The sequence below is a fragment of the Silene latifolia genome, chromosome 7 (genome assembly GCF_048544455.1).
Source record: "Silene latifolia isolate original U9 population chromosome 7, ASM4854445v1, whole genome shotgun sequence".
In the NCBI taxonomy this organism is placed as follows: Eukaryota; Viridiplantae; Streptophyta; class Magnoliopsida; order Caryophyllales; family Caryophyllaceae; genus Silene; species Silene latifolia.
Genome location: NC_133532.1, coordinates 43,192,202 through 43,219,741, shown reverse-complemented (window position 1 = coordinate 43,219,741; position 27,540 = coordinate 43,192,202). Strand labels below are relative to the sequence as shown.

Below are 27,540 nucleotides of genomic sequence, written 5' to 3'. Positions count from 1 at the left end.
CAAAGACCTCCAAGAAGAGTAGGGTAGAAGATTCGTTCCTTCCGTTGATTGAGGAATCGGTAATGTCGTCTCCGTCTCAGTCATTTTTTTTTTCTATTTTAGGAGGTTGCATTTACTCTACTCAGTTTTGCAAACTAAACTTAAATAAGATGAAAAAGAAAATAACATGTCTAAGTCACTAGTTGTAATTAATTGAATGGAGAAAAAAATGGACTTTTGGAGTCTTAAAAATATACCAACAATTTGCAAACTGCATTGACAATAATGGTTTTAATCACATTTTCTTCAATTATCTTAATGAATCCCAAATTTTTGACTTTTTTACCGTCACTGATTTATTTCACATCCGACCACATCGATCTCATCGAACCAAAATTTTATAAAATCCACAAAAATAATTCCAAAATAGTATAAAAAAAACATTCAAATTTCTCATATTCCCCCAAAGCCAGAAAAAAAAAAGCTCAAAATAGAAATATGTTGTTTACAAGATCATGCAATGTAAAGATTCACTCTTTAACGCAATGCAGTTTCTGGGTAACTCAAAAACGTGACATAAAATTTAAATATCCTCGAAATGTTTCGATTTTATGCTCGAAACGGCGGGATTTATCAATGTCACTTAAAATAAGAGATTCAAACAAATACGGTTTGGTGGATAGGTTGAGGTTAGGGAGCTTGAGTGAAGATAAGTTGTCATATAACGAGTGTTTTATAATAAGGTGTTATGAGGTTGGGATTAATAAAACTGCTACCATTGCAACCATTGCTAATCTCTTGCAGGTTATTCATTTGCTTTCTTTTTATTGTTTTATATCATGTGGTTATGTCCGTATTCAAGTCGGGTTATTTCTTCCCAATTGCTATTTGTCGTGAATGAATTAGGCAGGGTTTTTTGGACTTAATTTTAAACTAAACTTGTAGGATCTGAACTGAACTTAACACCTGAATTGAACTTATAGGAGTAGAACTTTTTTAAAATTATTGAATCTAAACTAAACTGAACATATAGGATCTAAACTTTTCTGAATTAAACTTATATATATATATATATATATATATATATATATATATATATATATACATATATATATACATATATATATATACATATATATATATATATATATATATATATATATATATATATATGATCTGAACTAAATTTATAGGAGCTGAACTTTTCTGAACCGAACTTATAGGAGCTGAATTTAACTTAACTATATTTAACTTTGTAACACTCTCATTTGTTCATGAGCCTTTAACTAGACCTTCCCAGGTAAATATGGTCGTTACCATCTCGGTTTTCCGAGACAGTACATATCATAACAATGATTAAAGAGCTATTTAAGACTTCATTAACATTTATACAACCGTCTTATAAATTGAAAAATACAACGGATGAAACTATACAGTGAACGAATATCCCAAACTAACAAATTTATAATCAGGCTCAGTAAACGATCCCCTCTCACATGCTAAGCCACGCCCCAACCTCCCAGCCAGCAACCATAGCATCAATCATCCATATAATCACCACTACTCACCATTTGCCGAATATATCAAATTGATAAACGCAGGTAGTTGGAAAAGATTTAACACAACAGAAACACACACGTCAACCTATGGTCTAGTAGAAATAATCAATACATAACACAATACAGTAACAACCACACTAGCAAACATAGGCAACCACCAACTGTAACACCCCCATTTATTTAGGAATCTTGAGCAAGAAATTCCCAAATAAATAGGACTGTTACCATCTCGGTTTCCCGAGGTAGTGAATAGCAAAATACAACAACCAAAGTACTTTAAATAAAATTTAGCGATTACATGTTTATTATAACTTAACCAAACTAAAACTTAATATAAAACTAAATACAACTCGCAGCGGAAATAAATAAAGTGATTATTAAAAATAAATGGTAGTCAATACAAATGAGGGTAAAAATCTGAGAAATTCAACCAAGCGATTTTACAATCCTACCAACCTTAAAATGAAGGTTACGTCCCCGTAACCTATTTACTAAAACAAAAGAACTAGTGCTAAACATGACGAGATAAACATGGCTTTGGGGTAACACATATCAGCATATCACTAGACATGTTATTTCCTACTACACATATTACTCACACTCTAATATGTGAAACATCCAATTAATACTATCACATTTTCATTCTCGGATATATATATATATATATATATATATATATATATATATATATATATATATATATATATATATATATATATATATATATATATATAGAAGGGTTCTCATAAGGCCCTTACATCTTATGAGTCCATAAGTCCTTATAAGGACCTTAGGATGGAAGGGATGAAGGGATGAGATTACATCTCATCCAAGGGTCACAAATGAACCTCCCTAATCTCCCTCCCTAATTCTGTATAACTCCTCCTAATTTTGTATAACTCTTCCACCATTCTAATCTCCCAACTCATTTCCTCATTCACTCATCCTCTCTCACTTCTCTCATTCTCTCTCATTTTTCTCCCTTTCTAAGAAAACAAAATAAAACCAAATCAAAAAACCAAAAAAAAAACCCAAAAAAACAAACAAAACAAAAATCAAATCAAAAACAAAATCATCACCTATCTCCCTCACATCCACCGGCCACCACAAGCAAAAAACCCCAAAAAATAACCCAAATCCCGACACCACCGACCACACGCCACCACCTCCGACACCACACACGACCGACCACCACAAACCACGAAACCACCGCCACCTTTATTGTTCCTCACAACCGCCTACCCGAAAACGACGGTGCCGCGCCACCAAACCCGGCGCCCTCAACCGCACGCTCCTCATCCACAACCGGCCTACCCAGAAAATGACGGCCTGTCCGCCACCAAACCTCGACCCCACAACCGGCCTACCCAGAAAACGACCCCACACCCACCTCATTTTCCCTTTCGCACACCCCTCTCCGTCAGAATCACGCCACTACACCCACTACTTCCGTCCCCGACACCTCTGCACCACCGTGGTTGGTTGCTTGTGTTGTTTGGTTTTGTTTTTTTTTTTTTTTTTCAGATCTCCACCTCTTTCCTTTTGTTTATGTCGTTTTTTTTTTTGATTTAAGATTATTTTTTTTTTTAGAATTTGATTTCATATCTATTGGTTTATGGCGTGTTTTTTTTTTTCCAGATCTCCACCTCTTTCCTTTTGTGGATTTCGGTTTTTTTTTTTTTTTTTTTTTAAGTTTGATTTTTTTTTTCAGATCTACTTTTTTCAATATTGTTGGTTTTGTTTTTGTTAGATTTCGAAAAGTTTGATTTTTCTTTATTATTTTTTTTTTGTTATTTGGTTGTTATTGTTATTTGTTTTGTATTATACGATTTGGACTAACAAAATATTGTTGTATTATACGGTTGTTATTGTTATTTGTTTTGTATTATACGATTTGTATTATACAATTTGGACTAACAAAATATTGCTTCCTTTTTTTATTTTAGTTTTCGTTTTTTATTTTTTTAGATTTCGGTTCTTTTTTTGTTATTTCAGATTTCGTACAACTTCAGTGGTCATTGTGTACAACTTCAATGCCCTTATGTGCAATTTCAGTGATCATTGTTATTTGGTTTTTTTTTATATTTGGTTTTTTCTTAGATTTACGGGTTTTTTTGTTAGATTAACGTTTTTTTGTTATTATGGTGGACTATTTACGACTAAAGTTATACCTTTTTAACATTAAAGTTTAAAGTTATACAAATATGGACTAAAGTTATACCCTTTAAACTTTAAAGTTATACAAATATGGACTAAAGTAATACAAAAATTGACTAAAGTTATACACATAAGGACTAAAGTTATAAAAAAATGGACTACAGTTATACTAATATGGACTAAAGTTATACAAATATGGACTAAAGTTATACAAATAAGGATTAAAGTTATAAAAAAAATTGACTAAAGTTATACAAATATGGATTAAAGTTATACAAAAAATTGGACTAAAGTTACATAAAATTATATAAATTCCAACTAATTTATCGAAAATGACTAAAAGTTATACAAAAAAAGACTAAAGTTATACAAAAATGGACTAAAGTTATACAAAAATGAACTAAAGTTATACAAAAACAGACTAAAGTTATACAAATATGGACTAAAGTTATACAAATAAAGACTAAAGTTATACAAAAATTGACTAAAGTTATACAAATATGGACTAAATTTATACAAACAGTACTTGTATTAATTCAAATTTGGACTAAAGTTATACAAAAAAATTGGACTAAATTTGTATAACTTTAGTCCATTTTTGTATAACTTTAGTCTGTTTTTGTATAACTTTAGTCCATTTTTGTATAACTTTAGTCCATTTTTGTATAACTTTAGTCTGTTTTTGTATAACTTTAGTCCATTTTTGTATAACTTTAGTCCATTTTTGTATAACTTTAGTCTTTTTGTATAACTTTTTTGTATAACTTTAGTCCAAAATTGTGTAACTTTAGTCCATAATAGTATAACTTTAGTCCAAAATTGTGTGACTTTAGTCCATAATATTATAATTTTAGTCATTTTTTGTATAACTTTAGTCCAAAAATCGTGTAACTTTAATCCATGATAGTATAACTTTTGTCTAAATGTAATTAAGATTTGAAACTAACACAATGTCATTGTTGTACATAATGTAAGTTAAAGTTATACATAATGTCAGTGGAGTTATACATAATGTCAGTGAAGTTATACATAATATCAGTGAAGTTATACATAATGTTCATTGAAGTTATACATAATATCGGTGAAGTTGCACACAATATCATTGAAGTTGTACATAATGTAAATTAAAGTTATACATAATGTCAGTGAATAAAGACTAAAGTTTCAAATATCTTCTTTTTAGATCTAATAATTTATATAACAAGACGAATTTTAAAGAAACGACATTTGTAAAAATAAAAAAGTATATCACCAAAAAAAACGATATTTAAAACCCGAAATTTGTATATCACCAAAAAAACGTATAACAAGAAGATATTTGAAAAGAATAAGAAACAACAAAAACCAACAAAAATTAACAAATAAAATAAACCGACCCCAAACAACAAATTTAACACAAAATCTGAAGAAAAAAAAAAAAAAAAAAAAGTGACGAAAATAACCGAGACGCAAAATTTGAAAAAAATAATAATAAAAAAACGAGTTTATAGAATTTACCGACGGCGGTGGTGGAGGTGGGTGGCGGTGGGAGTGGGCGTTGGGTGATGTCGGGTGGGATAGTGGTGGGTGGTGGTGAATGAGGAAGAGAGGAATGAATGATTTATTTGGATTTTTTGGGTTTTTTGATTTATTTGGATTTTTTGGGTTTTATTTATTTATTTGGGTTTGTGGGGTTTTTTATTTATTTTGATTTTTTGGGTTTTTATTTTTTGGGGTTTGAGAGAGGAGATGAGTTGTGTGATATGTGAGAGAAGTGGATGAGAGGAAAAGAAGTTATAGTGAATTAGTGATTAATTAGAAGGATTAGTGAAGGAGGAGAGAATGAGTGATATTAGTCCATAAACACACTTTTTGGAGGTTGATCTTGGCCATCCATTTTCACCATCCAATGGCCCTTAATAGAACTTATGGACTCAAATACATATGTTGGCCTTAGTTGATCTCTTCTATATATATATATAGTCAAGTTCAAATGAGTCCACCTAAAATGGTGAGTCCCTAAGTCCTAATCTAAGTCATTGATCTTCTAAGATTGATGGTTGAGATTTGAATCTTTTAAGCAATATCTAAATTGAAACTTTAATGTTTTAAAAGTAAAACTTTAATCTGTGAATGTAACTTTATTATTTTCATATGTAACTTTAATTTTTTATATTTATTTTATATATAAAAAATTAAATTTTTGTATTTTTGAATATAATTTTAGTGTTCTACGACTGAAACTTTAATGGAAAAAATGTAATTTTAATTTTTCTAACCCATTTTTGAAAATAAAAATTTGATTTTATGAAATAATTTAATTGGGACTTGTATTTATTTAATTTAAATAATTTTTAAATATAATTTTAATGTTCTACGACTGAAACTTTAATGTAAAAAAATGTAACTTTAATTTTTTTAGCCCATTTTTTAATATAAAAAATCAATTTTGTTAAATAATGTAGTTGAGACTTGTATTTATTTAATTTAACTAATTTTTGACTATAACTTTAATGATATACGAGCAAAATTTTAATGTTTTAAAGTAAAACTTTAATGATTAATATTTATTTAATTTCACTAATTTATGAATGTAACTTTAATGTTGTACGAGTGAAACTTTAATGCTAAAAATTGAAACTTTATTTTTTTTTTGGCCATTTGTAATTTTTCCTTGTCCATGAAACGTTATTCTTTTAGGATTGAAACTTTAACCCGTGAATGTGAAATTTTATACTAAATAGGGTGATTTTGGATATATTAATTTGAATTTACATAAATTTAGTCCGTTAGAAGTGTAATTTTAGTCCTTATCCATGTAATTTCAGTCCATATCGTTGAAACTCTAATCTTAACCACCCCGCCTTTAACTAAAAAAGGCAACCACCGTCTTTGTCACCCAAACTGTCACACCACAGCCATTACCAACACAACAATCACCAAATCCGATGACGCCCTTCCCTGCAACCACCAAAACATAAAAAAAAGTGTAGATCTTACCAAATAAATAAAAAAAAGTGTAGATCTGAGTTAACTAAATCTGAAAAACCAGACAATCACCCATAACCCACAGCCCCGACCCGCCAACAACACCACCCACGGTCCAACAGCCACCAAATCTGGAAGAGAGAAAAAAAAAGAGGCCAACTTCTGCCGCCACCATCTAACCCGCACCCGCACCCACAACCACCAGCACCAACGCAATTGACGAAAAATCAGGAAAAAAAAGTTAAACTGAATCAGAAAAAAAAAACGACCACCACCACTACCACTACCACCACGGTCCACCACCCATCAAATCTGAAAAAAAAAAGGAGAAACGAGGAGGTCGCGCACAGCCGGCAACGACAACACCCCAACACTCACCACGACCCCACCTGCAACCACCAGATCTTAAAAAAAACACAGAGAAAGGAGGAAGGCGGCAGAGGAGGGAGGCGGAAGCGTTGGCGGCAGAGGCGGTGAGGCAGCGGGTGTGGCAGGAGCGGGGAGAACGCAATAAGAAAGGCGTGACAGGGGGTGCGCGGCAGAGTGACGGTGGTTTTACGAGGTAGAGAGACATGGCGGTGGTTGTGGGAGGTAGAGAGATGGATGAAGAGAGAAAGAGAGGAAGAGAGGGAAGTGGGAGGTGGTAATGAATAGAATTAGGGTTCTTTGGGCTTTATATAGGTCATTTATTTTCAGAATTAATCTTGGCCATAGATTTTGTTATAATCTAATGGCTAGGACTAGGACTCATGGACTCACCTTAAGAAGGTGGACTCATTTGATCCTAATTCTATATATATATATATATATATATATATATATATATATATATATATATATATATATATATATATATATATATATATATATATATATATATATATATATAGTATAAGGTTCATCTAAGTCCACATCTTACATGTGAGTCCATAAGTCTCATTGTGAGCCTTTGGATGGAGAAGATGAAGGGTTGAGATTGGAAGCAAAAAAAGGAGGATTAATGCATAATTAAACACTCCCCATCTCTACTTTACTAATCTACACTAATCAATTATTAATCTACTATATAACATTTATTTTTCCACCTACTTCTCTCTCATTCACACAATTCATTTCTCTACCCTCTCTCTAAAAACCAAATTAATTCAAAATCAAAATAAATAAAAACCCTAAATCTTCCACCACCCACTCTCACTCCCACCATCACTATCCCACCCGACACTACCACCCACAACCCACCACCCGACGGCCCACCAGATCTGTCCCCTTCTACCACCTCTGTCACCGCACCTGCACCCCCACGCACCCACCACACCGCTCCCTTCCACCTCGCACCACCGACACAACCAACCATGAACCCAAACCCAAACCAACCACCCACCACCGCACTCTACACCCGATTCCGACTCGCCCCTTCTACCACCTCTGTCACCCCACCTTATGGCCGTCTTCGAAAAACTAACCCACCTTATCTCCACCACCGAAGCCTCCCTTTCCGCCACCCTCTTCAACTCGCCTCCGTTCCAATCCTTCACCGTCTTTCTTCTAGAAGTCCGACTGGTGGTGTTATTGTTCTTTTCTTGTTTTTTTGTTTTTAGTTTCCCTTCTTTTCCCATCCTTTTCGTTTTCAGATCTGTCATTTTTTTTTTTTTTACTTAGCGGCCTGGGGTAGTGGGGTGTGGGGTGTGGGGTGGGTAATGTTATAGTTATTGTTTTGTTTTCTTTGCTCTTTCTTCTCCTTGCTTTCACGATCAGTTATATATATATATATATATTTTTTTTGATTTTTTTTTTCAGTTTTCGGTTTTTTTCTTGTCAGATTTAGTCTCGCGATTTGACGTTTCAGATCCGATATTTTTTTTTTTTGAGTTTGTTGCATGTGTAGGCCGTAGGGTGGTGGTGGGTGTAGACCGGTTTTTTTTTACCTTCCTCTTTTGAGTTATTAAAGTTAAAATTTTCACTATTAAAGTTCAGATTTTCTTTACAAATTTCCTGTTAAAATTACACTTTTTTCTATTAAAATTACACTTTCTTCTGTTAAAATTACACTTTTCTCCATTAAAATTACACCTTTTTCTGTTAAAATTACACTTTTCTCCATTAAAATTGCACTTTTTTCTGTTAAAATTACACTTTTTGTTGTTGTTAGAATTACACTTTTTTCTGTTAAAATTACACTTTTCTCCATTAAAATTACACTTTTTTCTGTTAAAATTACACTTTTCTCCATGAAAATTACACTCTTTTCTGTTAAAATTACACTTTTTCCATTAAAATTGCACTTTTTGTTGTTAAAATTACACTTTTTTTGTTGTTAAAATTACACTTTTTTCTGTTAAAATTACACTTTTCTCCATTAGAATTACACTTACTTCTATTGGACTAATGTTACACTCTCAATGGACTTGGTCATATTCTCATATTCTCATTGGACTAATGTTACACTCTCAATGGACTAAAATTACATTCTCAGTGGACTGAAATTATACTTTCCTGGACTAAAATTACACTTTCCTGAACTAAAATTAGATTTGGGATCTAGTGAGAACCACCTACATAATGAGAACTGTGAGAACTCCACCTTACGGATATTTTTTGTAAAAAATACTGACATATTTGGATTCGGCATAGAATTTTATGGGTAGATAACATATTTCTTGGTCCAAAAAGTATAAATTATTGACGAAAATCGAGACGAGAAATATTTTATTAATTTTCATGGAACTACTACTCATTTTCATGTATCTAACAATTTTCATGCACCTAGAACTCGTTTTCGTGCACCTAGAGCCTGCTATTTTCATGCACCTAGTAATCATTTTCATGCATTTAACAATTTTCATGCACCTATTATTCGTTTTCGTGCATCTATAGCTATTTTAGTATACGTAGTTGTACTTTCGTACACTAAGTTTATATTTTGTTAATAAAATAAAAAAAATTGTTTACCTAGACTAAAAATGTGTTTGAATAAACTAAACAAAAGATAAATGATCTATCAAAACTTTCAGAACAAGATTTGATGATGATTTAGTGAGGGTTCTCACGGTTCTCATTATGTTAGTGGTTCTCACCGGATCCTGACCCTAGATATATATATATATAAACTAACTGATAACTCCATCCATCACACGATTCATATGATCACCCAATTGCAAAGATAATGCCAATACACTACTACATCTCACGGCCCAAGGCCTCACACAACTCCATACAATACTTATCTCAATCCGCGCCTGCAACAAGGCCAACAATATACATTTTAAGGCATCCCATTGACTCCTAAAATAATTTAACACGACTTCATTTTAATTACCCCACTCAAAATTTTCTCTCAAGGTACCCGGTTAAAAACTGAGAGGGCCATGGTACGAATTAAGGCCAGTTTCTTAACCGCACTAAGAGGGACACCTAACAGTTTCTACCTGAGGTTCATTTTATTAGACACATCCTAAATTCATTATTATTCATTGGTTAGGCCCGAGCATCGTTTTGCTCTGATACCACTTTGTAACACCTCCATTTATTTAGGAGCCTTTAGCAATACATTCTCAAATAAATAGGACTGTTACCATCTCGGTTTTCCCGAGGTAGTGAATAGCAAAGTACAACAACCAAAGTATTTTAAATAAAATTTAGCGATTACACGTTTATTACAACTTAACCAAACTAAAACTTAATATAAAATTAAATACAACTCGCAGCGGAAATAAATAAAGTGATTAATAAAAATAAATGGTAGTCGAAACAAATGAGGGTAAAAATTTGAGAAATTCAACCAAGCGATTTTATAATCAGAGCCAGCTTATCATGTGACTATTTATCCTACCTGACAATCAATATCCAATTACACAATTCGAGCTAATCAACTAGTAACACTCTTCAATAAAACCGTCACCTAATATAATAATCGTATACAATTACTAACAATCGAATTATATAAAATAGTTAAACTAATTATAAATAATTTATTATTTATATAATTAATTATCCATTATTCATTAATCATTATATTTATATTATCATGTGACTTAATATTTGTAAACCCGTCTCAAAATAAACCAATCCCGGTCATCTACAAATCACAAAACACCACGTACAACTAGAGCTGGCCATCAGCACGGGCTGATCCGGCCCGGCCCGGACAAACACTCCCTCACACAAACACACCACTCCCTCACGACATACACCCCACTCACTCCCGACATTCAGCCCTCAACACCACCATGCTCACCCTCCTGCCACGGTATCACCAGCCCAGACCAACACCGATCAACTTCCATACGAGCCCACACAACTGCCCTAACCCCGGCATGAAAAATATATGAAACCGACGCAACTTAAATAACTCACGGTTTACACCACTAATCACAACCACCACCAACATCCGCCACTACTACCACCACCAGACCAAGCCCCCACCGTACCCAGAACCACCAACAACCCAGTCACGGCCACCATACTTTCGTTTCTGCCACCCACGACTCAATCATCAACAACAACAACAAACACCAACAACAACTCACGTAAATAATCCGCCATACTACGACCACCACGAGCTACCACCTCCTCCTACACCACCCCACACCGACACCAGTAATGCTACCATGACACGGCCCCCAATGACACGCCCTAGCAGCAACTCACGACACCCACAAATTCAAACATCAACTCGATAACCCGTCAACCACCCACACAAACAACCACCTCCGACCACCCTAACATCACCAATAGGACCGACTAATTACCACGAACCCAACCAACCCCAGTTCGAGTCCAACGAGTCAAAGCAATTGTGTATAAAATAGTTCCAACGTGTTTAGCAATAACTATGCCCTATCGCGCAAAAAAGCACTTCCGACCACCTATGACTACCCATGGTGGTCGACTCATCACCCCGGAACCACCCTACCAACCCCAGGTCAAGGCGTGCACATTAAAGGGTCCAAAACCTGTGTTCAACGTGTACTTCTAACCCATAACCACCCTTCGAAACCCTAATAACAGCCCCCTTCCCACCGGTCAACGGTGGTCAATGGTAGGTCTGGTCAACCTCTGGTGTCCCACGGTCAAGGTCATGGTCTCGAGTCAGTCAACGGTTGTCTATTTAACGAGTTGTATTAGTCTTAAGGTGAGTATGTTATGAGACGATTAGAAAATTACCTTGTGACGATCTCCTAGCTAGTTCTTCCTTCTCTTTTCTCTTATGTGAATTATTTCGTCCTTCTCTTATGTGAATTATTTGTGTTTTATGATGGAGAAGGTCTATTTATATAGGTATTAGGTAGGTCATAGGGTATAAGGAAGCATTAGGAAACTATATAATTATCATATTACTACTATTATTAGAAAATGCAATTATTATTGTAATTACTATTATTATTACTATTATAAAAGATACTAGTACTACTAGTTTGAATGCCCGTGCATTGCTACGGGGTAATTAACTTATTTATAATGCAAAAAAAAAAAAAACGTTATAAGAGTTTAATGTTTACATTCTATGTCTAATAATTTGTTTACATATTATTAAAATATCTTTTTCAAAAAAAAAAAAGATTAATATATACATGGGTTAACTCTTATTTATAATCATATAATCACCTCACCTTATACTAATCTTTCGATGTGGGACAATTCTAGTATTTATAAGTAGTATATTCACCAAACTTGGATTATTTTTCTTATGTGGGACAATTCTACTATTTATACATAGTATATATTCATCAAACCTGCATTGTTTTTCAATGTGGGACAAATAACCTACTCAGAATTACACCATCTTTTTTGCACTTAGTTCGACATCCAACCAGATCCCGAATACTGAATACGGACAATTGCTACTCATTATATCTACTAGATATTTAAATTTAATAGTATGATCAAGTACTCTCCATTAATATTTGCCTTAATTTTGTCAGACTTTCCATGTTACCCCTACTTTTAAGAATCTGTCTATGGTACCCTTGAGATTCCATTTTTTTTGCCCATGGTACCCCATAATGTAAAAAGGTAAAGGCATTAAATGGACGTTAAGTTTGATGGCGTGACAATAAAATAACAATTAAAAAATAATACCCCGTTTAATGTTTTATTGGTACAGATATCTCTCTCTTTTAAATGAAAATTTAATTAACTATATCATTATAATATTTGAAATTTCTCATGGTAACCTTGAACTTTGATAGATTACACATGGTATCCCTAATTTTAAGTTTATGTAAATAGTACCCTGTTCACCTTTTTCTTTCCCAGAATACCATTTGACAACTTCCGTCATAACGTCATTACTCCTATGACTTGTGACGCCTTTTTATTTTGTTATCTATTATACAAACACTTCATCATCTAATTCCTAAATCAATATTTTATTTAATAAACTAACATTTAATACCTAAATAACAAAACACAAATAGCATGACATGCTCAATTACTCATCTAGTTACTCATAGGAGTAACGACGTTATGAAAAAAGTAAACACAAGGGTATTATATGTAGAAACTTAAAATTAGGGGTATTATGTGTAATCTACCAAAATTCGAGGGCACCATGAAAAAATTCCGTTATAATATTGACCATTTTATCGCTCTTTCTCCCACCTAAAAAAAGTACAACTTTAAAAATTTAACATTTAATTCAAGATTATGTTTAAAGTCTCTTATATAATAAGTATACTTTGAGAGGTTCAATATATTTGGAGTGATACCTAAGTTCCAAGGATAAATCCTATTTATAATCATGGGATCACCCTACCTTATGATAATCTTCTGATGTGGGACAATTCAACTATTTATACTTAGTATATATTTATCACACTTACATTATTTTTCAATGTGAGACGAATAACATATTTAAAAGTACACCATATTTTTTGAACCTAATTCGACATCCAACACGATTTAATAATAAGCAAATACTATATTATCTATTAATATTCATACGTTTGTTTTCTTTTTATTTTTATCATAATTAAAATATGTGCAAATGATATGAACATACTCTAATGATATAAGTTTTTTAAGGGTTATTTAATAATAATACTCTATACTATTGGAGTCCTTCTCAAAATACTCTAAGCTTCAATTTAACTCACAATAAACCATACTATTGACCCATTTTCTCATAATACACTCAGGTGACCGACTACCTCTTTAGCAGGTCACTCCCATCCTCTCCTTGCAAACTTACCCGTTGCCCTCTCAATTAGTCTCAAATCATCACCCCCTACAACCACTGCTACCATCCACCATACCCTCAGTCACCAATGCTTTATCTAAACTACGGACAATTTGCGAATGACCATGTTAACGACATCAGCATGGCCCCCTTAAATCCCAATTCCTTATTTTATTTTTCATTCCCAAATTTAAAGCCCAGATTAACCTTCATCTCACCGATAACCCCCACATCCATTTTATTTTTTCGGATCCCTTATTTCTTCATTTAGAAATTCGAAAAAATCCAACAAAGTTTCCATAATATTCCTTCGGTCTAACAAAACCCAAATAAAGTGTTGAAATCTTTGGGTTTAAAACTTTACCCAGATTTGAACATAAAAAATGCAAGATTTGCTTGTTCTTCTCAAATGATTTTGTCCAGATTTTACCATCAAAGGAATTGCCCAGATTTTACCAGCGAGCTAAGAATTGGATGTGGTTGTTATGCTTGAGAATGTAGAGAAGTGGTGGTGGTGCTGTTTTGATAGGTGATGTAGCGGTGGTGATGAGAATTTAATGCGACAAAGTTTCTCCGTATTTTTGTACATTTGAGTTTATGTACTTAATTCCTTAATTTTGATGATTAAATGATTTCGTAGATCTTCAGTATGGTCAGAATTTTAATTTGGTTATTTTGATTCAATACCTTAATTTGGTAAGAAGAATTGTGGTGTTTTAATGGCGATTGGTAAATTAGGGGAAGATGATGGAGGGTGGCTGACGCTTTTAGAAGTAATGGGTGGATTTGGGGATATTCGGATTTGGGAGGAAGAACAATGGTGGCTTGGGGAAGAAGAAGTGGGACTCACACTTGAGTTTACCTGCTAGTATAGGTTAATAAATGGGCAATTCTAGTACAAGACAATAGATGAAATAGTTGGGTATAATGATGGTTAAAACACAATTTGGAGTATTTTGAGAAGGGCCTCTATAGTTTAGAGTATTTTTATTAAATAATCCTTTTTTTAACACAATTCAAATTATATTATTTAAACGTAGTATATTTACACACCTATATTATTTTTCAATGTGGGACATATAAAATCTATAGGTAGAAAATATAATGATATAAACTTTTAAGAGCTCTCCAAGACAATACTTAAGAGACTCAAAAGATTTTGGGTTGATGCCTAAGTTCCAAAGATGCCCTATTTATAATCATAGAATCACCCACCTTATGCTATATTTCGATGTGGGAAAATTATATTTTTTATATGTAGCATATTTGTTACACCTATATTATTTTTCAATGTGGGACATATAACATACTATGAAATAAACCATCTTTAATATGTGCAAATTATATGAAATCTATATATACTCTAATGATAACATTTCTTACCATGAATCTAATAATATTATTTTCATAATTTTTTTAACGACATTATTTTGCCAAATGAAATGTAAAAGTTTTTATATAAAAATTAGAAACAACACTTGAATATAAAATAAGAAATACAGAATATATATTATAATAACTAAAAGATTTTTCAAAGATTAACTTAGGTTAGAAATCATTATTGTAATACAAACTCTTTTAAGAGCTCTCTTTGACAATACTTAAGAGAATCAAAAGATTTTGGGTTATGACTTCTATTTATAATTATAAGATCACCCTGCCTTATGATAATCTTCCGATATGGGACAATTCTAATATTTATACATGGTATATTTACCACACTTACATTACTTTTCAATGTGGGATAATTCTAAAATTACCTTTTTCAATATGGGACAATCCTACATTACTTTTCAATAAAGGACAAATAACATAATACATACACCATTTTTTTCGCACCTACTTTGACATCAACCCGATTTAATAATGAGAAAATACAATACAATCTACACTCTAATGATAGCATTTTTTTTGTCACAATCTAATTATATAATTTTCATACGATACTTTTTTGTCAAATGAAATATAAAGTTTTATATCAAAATTATAAACATCACTTTAATATAATATAGAAAATGTATATATATTAGACAGTTCTATTATTTATACATAATATACTCACCACACTTACATTATTTTTCAATGTGGGACATATAACATACTAAAAAGTACATATCTTTTATATCAAAAAATTTTGGGTTTTAATATCTAAGTTTTAAGGATGCCTCTTATTTATATTTATAGAATCACCCTACCGTATACTATTCTTTCGATGTGAGATACATAATTTAGTTATTTAGACGTAGTATGTTCATCATACCTACATTATATTTCAATGTGAAATATATAACATACCAAGAAGTACATGTCTCTTCTTAAAAAAAAACACTATTGTATACATATTATATTTCTTTGAATGTAAAACCACTTAGTCTCGATCATTAGATAGGGATCTCTACATCGTACATATAACGACTCATTAACGCTCTATTACTACTTTCATAAGACAACCATTAGTAAAATCTTTAGTTTTGTACTGTGTCAGGAGACTACCATTAGTAAAACCTTTAGTTTTGTCTTTTTTTATTTTCTTGTTCATGTTCTTAACTCTTTCCCGGGTAGTTCCCAACGATTTCCACTTTATTTTTTATATCATATCGTAGAAAATGATAGAAAATCTTAAGAGCTCTTTAAAACAATATTTATGAGACTCAAAAAATTTTGGGTGGATACATAAGTTCCAAATATGCCTCCTATTTATAATCATAGGATCACATCACCTTATACTAATTTTTCGATGTGGGACAATTTTACTATTTATATATGTAGTATATTCACCACACCTACGTTATTTTCCAATGTGGGACAAAACATGCTAAAAATTACACAATTTTACATACTAAGAAGTTTTAATATGTACAAATAATATTATTTTAATAATTTTTACCACGAAGCTAATTATATTATTTTAATAATTTTTTTAACGATACTTTTTTTCCGAGTGAAATATAAAAGTTTCATATAAAAATTGGAAATATCACTTGAATATAATTTAGGAAGTATACATATATATATATATATATAGTATATATATATATATTATAATAATTAAAAGATTATCCACTTTATTTTTACATCAAAAACTCTCTTATATATATCATAAATAATAATTTTTGATGTAAAAATAAAGTGGAGAATCTTTTAATTATTATAATATATATATATATATATATATATATATATATATATATATATATATATATATATATATATTATTATTATATATAACATGCCTATTACTCGGCCCAATTCATCTTCCCAACTCATCCATTATTTTATTCTTAATTACCGTCTTATTTGCAATTATTAATATAAATGTTTTTAATTAATTATTCAAATTACATAAATTATTGTTATAAATACTTATCAAATTACGGGGTATTACACCAACACAACCACAATCACATCACTCGACAAGCGTGTTAGTCGCGATATCAATCTATATGCGTGCTTCACCCACAAGACATCTCGTGCGTGCTACAATTACAGGACACATCATACGTGCTACAGTCACACGGTATATCATACGTGCTAAAATCACATGGTATGTCTCATGCGTGCTATAATCACACGACATCATGCGTGCTACGATCACATTGCCTCTCCCTCGGAACATAAAATGTGCACATCCCTACACTGGGGCGGTTGTAACACCCCAAGAGGTTATGGGATTAAGTTGTCCCACATCGGGAAAAAAAGAGGCTTCTGATATGTTTATAAATGATTATACCCACCACTTAGTAACAAGGCCTTGTACTTTTGAGGTTAAGTGAAGACAAAATAATGGCCCAAAGGTGCACATCTCATCTTATTAGGGTTGTGTTACGATGGTGGTGGGTCAGGTAGTTAGAAATGGTATCAGAGCAACCCTGTGACCGAGTGGTGAGCCTGTGGTCAGGAGTACCCGGGTCACCCACCTAGCGGGGAAGGATTTTGGGCTTAGCTGCGGTCAACCTTATGGCACAACGAGAACGTTGTGTTCTGTTAGTGGAGGAGTTTGTAGCACGTCATGTGGTTTTTAGATTAAGTTATCCCACATTGGAAAAATAAGACACTTGTAATATGTTTATAAATGATTCCACTCACCATTCAGTAACAAGCCCTTGTACTTTTGGGCTTAAGTGAGGACAAAATAATGGCCCAAAGGTGCGCATCCTATCTTATTGAGGTTGTGTTACGAAGGTGGCGAGTCTGGTTGTTATAGAGGCAAACGCGATCAACGGCGTCAGAGCCAATTACGACCCGCATTGACTCCCAATTTCAAGTATAACCAAGTCATACGACGCACGTTCGTCTACGGTTCATATCAAACACAATTCGCGATAATCTGATCAGCATAAATAAATCCTAATTCAATCACAGCCAATCAACAATTGTACACAAGCAAGAATATATCTCATGGTTACGAGTTCGTAACGTATCGATTTTTTCCCAAATTGATCGTCTTTACGAGATCTTTAATTTGAAAGAAAAAATTGTTGTCTTTGGAGTTCGTAGCTAAGAATTAGAGATGGCCAAAGATTTTTAGCTTAAAAAGAGGGGTATAACATAGAATTTAGAAAAACATAAGGGTACCATGTATAATATTCCATTTGTTTTACTACTTAGGTGAATTTGGCTTATAAAAATGAAAATCACCACAAGAATTCTGATATCGGGCGACTATAAATGGCTACTGTCTAGACCAGTCTTCACTGTGATGACTGATATAAATAAACGGGCGAATGAAATCAGTCTCCAATTTGGAGACTGCAACTTTTCGTATGAAAATTAAATCGGGCGACTAAAATTAAGCAAATGCGACCGAAAACTGTCGCACAATTTGGCGACCGCAAGGGATTAGTCGCCAATCCTCCTTACTGATATAAAACACAAAATCCCTGTCCTCATTTCATGAGAGAGAGAGAGAGAGAGAATGACACCACCACCAACACAACCTTCATTTCCCTCCAAGGGCTCCAACCTTAGCTTTTCAAACAAATGTAATTTGTCATTTTCTTTTCTCTCTGAATACCTCCAACTAAATAATGTCTTATAGACCATTAAAGTCCTAACTTTCGACGGTCTTACCTTCAAAGAAGTTAGATGGCGATGATCTATTTGGTGAAAGTGGCAATATGTAGTCAATTGGTGGTTGAGAAATACTTTTAAATATTGTAACTTTTTTTATGATATATATACATACATTTTCACCCAAGAAAATATTATAGAGGTAACTAATAACACAAGTGAGTGATCTTTCTGCTGTAGGAAATTAAATGCAACCATGCTCAAGCCCTTGGATTCTCCAAGGAGGGTTTTGCAACAACTCCGGCCATGAGAAAACTTCGCCTCATTTGGGTGGTTACACGAGTGCATATTGAGATGTATAGATATCCTAATTGGTTTGTTTTGTTTCTCTTCAAAAGTATCTATTTTTTGTTTGTTTTTCGTGTCTACAAAATAACTGGTATTTGAAGCAGGTCTGATGTGATTGAGATAGAAACATGGATCCAACCAGAAGGTAAAATAAAGACAAGACGTGATTACATTATCAAAGACTGTGCTAATGGTGAAGTGATTGGAAAAGCTACTAGGTAGCCTTCAGTCCCAGCTTCCACATCTAAATTATTTGTCGTTCAGACATGCCGCTACATTATTAAGAATTTCTAATATAGTCAGTAATTTTGCTATAACATTCTTTTAAAATTGATGGGTTCAATATTTTAATGCTCGAGTTCCGCGATATCATCTAATGTCATTCATTTCAAGTCCATCGTAGAAAAATCAATTCATGCATTATACAACCAGTTGTATATGTTGCAGGCGTAAAATCTGAGCTTTGTGATCAAGTATTCGAGCTTTATGTTAAATAATATGAGTTTTATTAGAAAGTATTGAACTCATCCATTTACACATTAAAAACATGAATTGTGATTTAGCTCAGAAAAAATACATATAAGCTCGGATTCTTATACCTTGGTTGTACAATGCTTATGGTACAACTGGATGTATAATCCTATTTGTGTAGAAAAATCATGAAAAAGATCGGTGATCTGGATTATAATGGCGCCTTACATACTCTGATACACTGGTAAATTCATGATCAACCACTTGCGGCCTCGCGACATTAGAAATGAAATTTTGATCACAAACATTGTGATAAATACTTTGTACCTAAAATTCATATTTGATCGCTTAAAAATTTTCACCGAGATTTCATAAACAAAATATTTTGAATCCATTATTGCTTATTTACTTGTATCAAATTCACCTTCCATCCTTCATTTCCACGACCCAAACATGAATTCATCCTTATTGCTTAAACATGTCAAGTTCACATACCTTTTTCCCCTGTTGGTTATGATTTAAATGCTGAACTTACTTCACTTTAAACTCCACTCCCCGTATTTTGATTTATAGAGAAACATTTGACTAGTCATGGTAGTCCTATTAGTTCATGGTTGTATAAACCGGAATATAGTAGAAGTACTTCATTATATCACTCGATAGTCTATCGAGGACTCCTGACTTTTGACTCCAGAGTTGCATCTTCACTTCAAGTAGTTTAATTCCTGTGAATATAATGGAATATTTGCTTTAACTAGATATCATGTAGGTTTACATACATTTCTACTTTTTTTTAAGAAAAATAAAATAATATTAGAGGTGCAAAATAAATGCAGCTTTCATACTTTCTGCAATGATTCTTTAGCCTCAAAATTTACAACATTGCTGACCTTTAGTACTTAAACTTATACATGTCATATCTCATTGCAGCAAATTTGTGATGTTAAACATGGACACCAGAAAACTTGCACGAGTCGGTCCTCAGATCACCGATGAATTAGTAATACTTTATCCAAAAGAACTTCGGTTAGTCCTTTCATCATCTTTTTGTATTTTTTCTCTTTTCGTTGTACATAAGTATTACGCCCTTATATTATACGAAGTTGGCAAGGTCTTTGTCGTGTAAGCCTATCAAACTATATTTGTAACTCAACTATGTTATAGGGTATTGGAGGTAGAATCACAAGGACGGTGAGGTTAGGCTATAAGTCTCGTTTTAATTCTAGTTTTTGTCAAATAACTAAGTAGAGAAATAGGAACAAATATTAATAAACTAGAGGAGTTAGGGGATTTACGGAGGGCATGCAATAAAGTCTCGGGTCAAAAGTCAAGGTAAAAGGTAAGTAAAATTAAGACAAGTGAATCACGTAAATAAGGGATGGCAAAAAACACTAATGCTCTCGCAAGTAATTAGTACAAGTCACAATTAGTCACTAATACGCTATTCGCGTTATTAGATACTAATCCAACCTATGTGAAACGAGTCAAAGCCGCGGATTTCTAATGTTGGATATAAGACAAAGAAGAATAAAACGACTTAATCGTCATTAGAGTGACCTAGCAATCGAAGACCACACAGGGTTTGCAATTATAGAATTAAGACCAAATCCCAATTCAAAGACACAAACTTTGATAAAGAATAAACATTGACTCACTAAGTTAGGTAACAAAATGCAAATTAAGGTCTAGTTAAATAACACTCTTTCAAGCTATTATTAAGAGACCATTTTAATAATTTAGCATGAAATCGACTTAAAACACAAGTGAATAAACCAATTCATATAACAAAGTCTCAATCTTTATATGCAATACCCCAACCCCTAACAAGTTAACTACTCACACTTGAACAAATTAACACTAAGTTATCTATTACGTTAAACAATGTACTAAACATAATTAAAGTAATAAAGACTTGATCTTAAAATAAACAAAGCATTAAAACTATCTAAATAATAGAACAAGAAAAACAACGAAAATAAAAAGAAAAGTGGGAAAACTATACCATACTTAAACCAAATGATTAGATTCAAGTAGTGAAAAAAGTGGAATACATAAATATTAGATCTTGAGATTTAAATAATTAATTAAAATCTAAACCTAAGCTAATAAAAGACGAGAAAATAAAAAGACGAGAAAATAAAAAGGAGAGAAAAATGGGTTTTGTCTTCTAAAACTACTGTTACTCACTACTGTATATTGTCTACTGCTGTGTATTCCCCGTAAAAAAAAAATAAGGCATCTTGTTCTCTTCTACTGATCTCGTATAAAACGAAGACATACTGCCCTTTCTATCAATTTATAGGTTCTGCCAAATATCCTCGGCACATTACTTCAAATCGTTGACAAAATTAACTAAATGGACAAGTTTTCCTCTCGCATAATTATCACTCAACATCTCTCTAACCTCTTTCTTTTACGGAGTATAAAATTAACTTAAAACTTTCGAAAATCGATTTTCATCCTGACAACAAACTTAAAATATTGAAATAACAAATTCAACTACTAAAATCGATTTCCAGTTACACTTTAAAAAATTTCCCAAAATAATTAACTAAAGTGGAATGTAAATGGCGGCAAAGAAAAATTCAACCCAAACAAGCAAACCTTATTTGAAATCATCCTGTAGTTGAGCCAAACGAAGATTAACGAAAATTGTAAGAGCACAAAATCACTAAAAAAGCCACCAAATTTGCAGAAAATCAGCCCTCTTAGTAGCGGAGATACATCGCTCATCAAATTCGACCTAAAGTTTGATAAATTTCTTGCCATCATTAGCAACCAAATCGAACACACGTGCACTTCGAAAATCGCTTCATTTTTCGGCCAAATTACAAACCTTCATTTGAAGCATCAATAATTTTCGGAGGAGGTCGTCGACGGACGTGGAACCACCATATCCCCACCTAGGGCCAGGCGTGGAGTCACCACGTCCAATCCTAGGCACAGACGTGGAGTCACCGCTCCCCCACCTAGGTTCAGACGTTGATCACCCTCGTCCTAGCCTAGGCCGAGACGTAGTGGTTCCACATTCATGTCTAGCTTCGGAGGTGAGGCCTGGGTTTAGGGCATTCTCCTGCTTCAATCAAGACATAGTTTCCTGGTTTGGTGATGTCCGTCATTTGTGCTCGATTCAAGAATAACGTAGTTGTTTCTATTAGTTGGCATTAATTATTTGATTGTTTGTTTTTGCTATTTGATTGGAGCCAGAACTAATCGGAAGTTGTTAGCTGATTGTCGTTTTTTTTTTATTTATTTATCCTAATTCGATAAGTTTAACGTAGTTTTGATTAGTAACTTGTTGATTCGATTAAGTTGTTAGTTATTTGAACTTATTAGTTTCGATTGTCGATTAAATTATTTGTCGATAGTTTAATTGAAATATTTAGGTAGGAGGGCCGGAGAGGTAATTTAGAAATTCATTAAATTTGTCGACGATTCGAAGTACTTTGCCGATGCCGAATAACGATTGAGATTTCCAACTAATTAAAAGCTAGACTAAAATTCTAATTTAATTAGCTTTATGGGCCATGCATTATGTATGATAAAATGGCCCATTAGTGACTAAGTTGATGTCTATGAGATTGAGGTCCTTTTTTCTTTGAAAAGTTGGCCCAAATGCAAGCTAAACTTGTAGGAATGACAAAATGACCCAATTTAAAGCGTGACACACGACCCATTTTGTTCTAGAAAAATTAGCCCTTGTCTTTGTACTTCATCATGAAGTAAGTTTCATGCACACAGTTTGTTATTGCATCTTGTTAAATCCATATTTTTTGAACCGATGCCTACAGAAATTAAAGTAACAAAAGCAGTATTTAATATAAAATTATTCATAATAATTATAATTAAACTACTAACAAGTAATTAAACTAATAAATGAGCTATTTGACGATTTAGGCACACCAAATCAAAGTCAAATAAAGATATAAATAGAAATTAAACTGATATCAAAATAATACTTATCAGAAGTAAGAGACTAAATACATATTGTAACAACAACAACCTCAAAGGCTTTTGCTCGTGGTGTTAGAAAGGGGGTCGGATGTACGCCATGAATCATAAAAGATAGAAGTTTTTTCTAAGGAGTCTATAATAAAAATCACATAAGAATTTCATTTTTTTACTTCTATTTTTGAACATTAGACGTGGATATAAGTGGATGAACCATCTTAATTTACTACACAATACTTTTAAGATCAAGCATAAATTCTTGTTTAAAACAGAGGTATCCGGGTAATAAATCAAACGAGTCAAGTATTACTGAATTTCGTACATGAGAGAAAAAAAACAAATATCTAGGAAATAATAAAAGTGTCTCGTCTATATAAATAGTCTTATCCTTAACCTGTTTTAACTATAAAACGGATACTTTCGTCTTAAGGGAGACTAACTAAATATCAAGTTGCATTGTTTTAGCTTTTTTGTTATGATTATATTTATATAGAATAATTAATTTGATTGATATGGAACCTTTTTTAGTTCTTTTATCTACAAAGTTTGATTGGTACAAGTTACAACCCAATAATCTTGGGCCATTCAGATGTACATAGCCTTGTGTTGGAAAAACATAAAGATATTCGTTGATAAATCGTAACAAAAATGGCACCAATAATTGCATCAACCGACTATCACTTTGCAAAACAAACACTATAACAAAAAAAAAAAAAACACACACTATAAAAACAGACGGTCTTGCTTGTGACGGTCACAAAGTTGTGACCTCTCACCCCCCCCCCCCCCCCCTCTCTCCCCCTTGCACTTGCTCCGTGTGAAAGGTGACAAGCTTGTGACGGAATAGTGCCGTCACAAATGAGAATTTGTACTACAAAAATAGTATTTCCTCTATTCATTTGGATGCACTACATTTTCCTGTATAGGAAGAATCTTACCGGTACAAATTCTCTGTCCCGTTTTGTGTCTCATCTTATATCCCATTACTTTTTCTAATGACATATAATCACTTTGGTATATATAATCATTACCATTTTTATTATTGGCGGTGTGATGTGTCAAGATATTAAGGTAGTGAACCCAAGATGAGACACAAAAGTGGGATATATGATCTAAACTCAGAGCCTTAGACTAACTCACAACATTCACACTCTAGGTAGGAAATAACACAACAAAACACCTTCCAGAACTCGGAGTCTTAGACATCAGTCATATTTCTAGCTCATAAAAACTTTGGCTTATACGGGAACTTGGGCTATCAAGATCGAAGAAAGATTTTCGATTTACTGTTTTTGAGATATTTAGACTTTTCCACAATTAAGTAATAAATTCAAGTTCATGAACTTATTTAAGGTAAGTTCTAGAACGATCAATCCCCTATATATACTAAAAGAATAAGAAAAACTCCAAATTTTCCCACCTAAAACACATCCTCTATTTTTGATATAATCTCCTACCTACTTTCCATTTTTTATATACCCTTATTTAAGACTTTTCTTTAGGTTTTTGTGATAAAAAATTCATTCTTTGTAAAATAAGTCGTATCTAAAAGACATGCTGTTAAAAAAATCATAAAACAATATCATTAATTTTGTGTAAAAAAATATTTTCATTAAGATACACAGTTTATGTAGTTACTTAAATATCTTGATTAATTTTGTTGTTTTATTTTTTTCCTCAAATCAAAGTACAATGATGAGAAATGTATGAAAATTAATGAATTGTCAATTTACAACCTATAAATACCATGTAATTCTGGGCATTCTAAATCAGTTAAAATCAAACATGTCCATCACAAAATATTCTCTCCGCTTTCTTCCTTGTAAACCATTCCAAAATCCAAAAGCATTACAATTTAGCTTGTTACTGTTTTGATTTGATGATAAAGAACCATCATCTGCTTTATGTGAGAATTTGTGTAGATTATCTTCTCCCGAAGAAAACAACAAAATCATGAGAAAGATCCCGGTTGGCGGTGTCCTGGTCACCATTCAAAATCGGGGCTAATGGTAAGGTTTTTTTTAACATTCTTATGCTATTAGTACGTTTGTTTTCTATTTTGCTTTTCTTACTCTAGTAAGTTTCATTATTATTGACGCGACCCTCATTTTGCTTCCAAATGTATATAACAGCCCAGAAGAGACGACATAGATATGAACCGACATGTAAATAATGTCACCTATTTAAGATGGGTTTTAGAGGTAAGTACTTAGTTATTTCTTTTCCTCTTACATAATTGTCACTTGTAAGAGTACATTAGACATGTTAACAAGATATGTAGTATAGTTACGCTATTTGAGATGAGACGTCACGATATATAAGAAGGGCATACAACTTAGTATACTCTAAAAACTTACCCTAATTCAAAGATTTTACTCTCTCCATTTCGTTATTATGTTCTTAATTGACTTTTGAGGTCAAATGTTAATAACTTTGACCATTAAAAAGTTAAAATTATAAAACCTAAAACATTATAATAACATATTTACATTCATTGTAAAAAGTTCTTTCGTAAATATATTTTTGTATGAAAATGAATTAATACGATTTAAGAAAACCGAGTTAAAATGGTGTATGTGTCAACCATTATCACTTCTCTGTCTAATAAAAAATTTTAGTAACATGTTTTATTATATTCATGACACACTGAAACCCAAAAAAAGTTAAATATATTATGATAATGCAATTGCCATTTTAAATTATACTACTGTACTCCAATGTATCTGAAGTTGTGATACATAGGTGAGCGTTCAACTCAATTTTATGATAGGCCGATCAAACTCAGAATCATGCAAGCGCACGAAAATTTCCTTTACATGTATGCTTTATCTAAAAAGGATTCGAGCTAATGCATCAATGAAGCTAATTGATTATTGATTACATGATTTTTGTTTCACCAGAGTGTGCCTCAAGAAATAATTGACAACTACGAGTTACAAAGCATAACCTTGGATTATAGGCAAGAGTGTCAACAAGATGATGTTGTAGATTCTCTGACAAGCGCAGAAACAACTGATAAAAGTCTATCAATCCCACCTCTTAAAGGAAAAAACGGAGCATATTCAACAACAAGAAACGATGATGATGATGGTGTTCAGTTTTTGCATTTATTAAAATTGTCTTCTAATGGGTGTGAAACTAACCGAGGGTGCTCTGAATGGAGAAGGAAACCTCAGAAATAGTGGAGAGATGGATTGTCTTCTTGCTTGATATACTTTGTATACGTAACTGATAATAATTTCATATTTATATCGTTCTCATGGCTGTGCAATGATTAAATGTAGTACGTATATGTTATATCATGTACGATAATTAAATAAAGATGTATATGACCTACTTTGTTCTCCATTTAGGCTCTCTTAATGAAGAGTACAAAGTAATTTTACGTCAACAATAATAAATCTTTTCTACATTTTAACTTTTTGGCTCACTTTTTTTGTTTGCACTTACATAAAAAATTTAAAATAACAAATTCTCTCTTACATCCTCACATTTTATAGCCCTTTTCAATTAGAGACTTAGCTCTCCTTTGTTTTTCTCCCCAAGAGCTCTTAGAGAAGTTTTCTCAATTTCATTCATTAAAAAGAACAAAAAAAATATATAAGAGTGCAGATTCTCTATATAATCTATATCTATATCTATATAATAACATAAAAATGCATGAAAATCCTAATTTGAGCGTCACGTCTATATAGTAATATTATAAAAAGGCATGAAAAGCCTCATTTGAGCGATATATATATATATATATATATATATATATATATATATATATATATATATATATATATATATATATATATATATATATATATATATATATATATATATATATATATAGCATTAAGATCATATGAGTCCACCATCTAAGGGTGAGTCCATAAGTCCTCATCGGATGAGGAAAATGAAAGGCTGAGATTA

General features: G+C 32.5%; 1 pseudogene; it reads left to right on the top strand.

Moving 5' to 3' along the window:
- Positions 1-430: 430 nt before the first annotated feature.
- LOC141592090 (oleoyl-acyl carrier protein thioesterase, chloroplastic-like) lies at positions 431-27,031 on the top strand (annotated as a pseudogene).
- Positions 27,032-27,540: the final 509 nt, after the last annotated feature.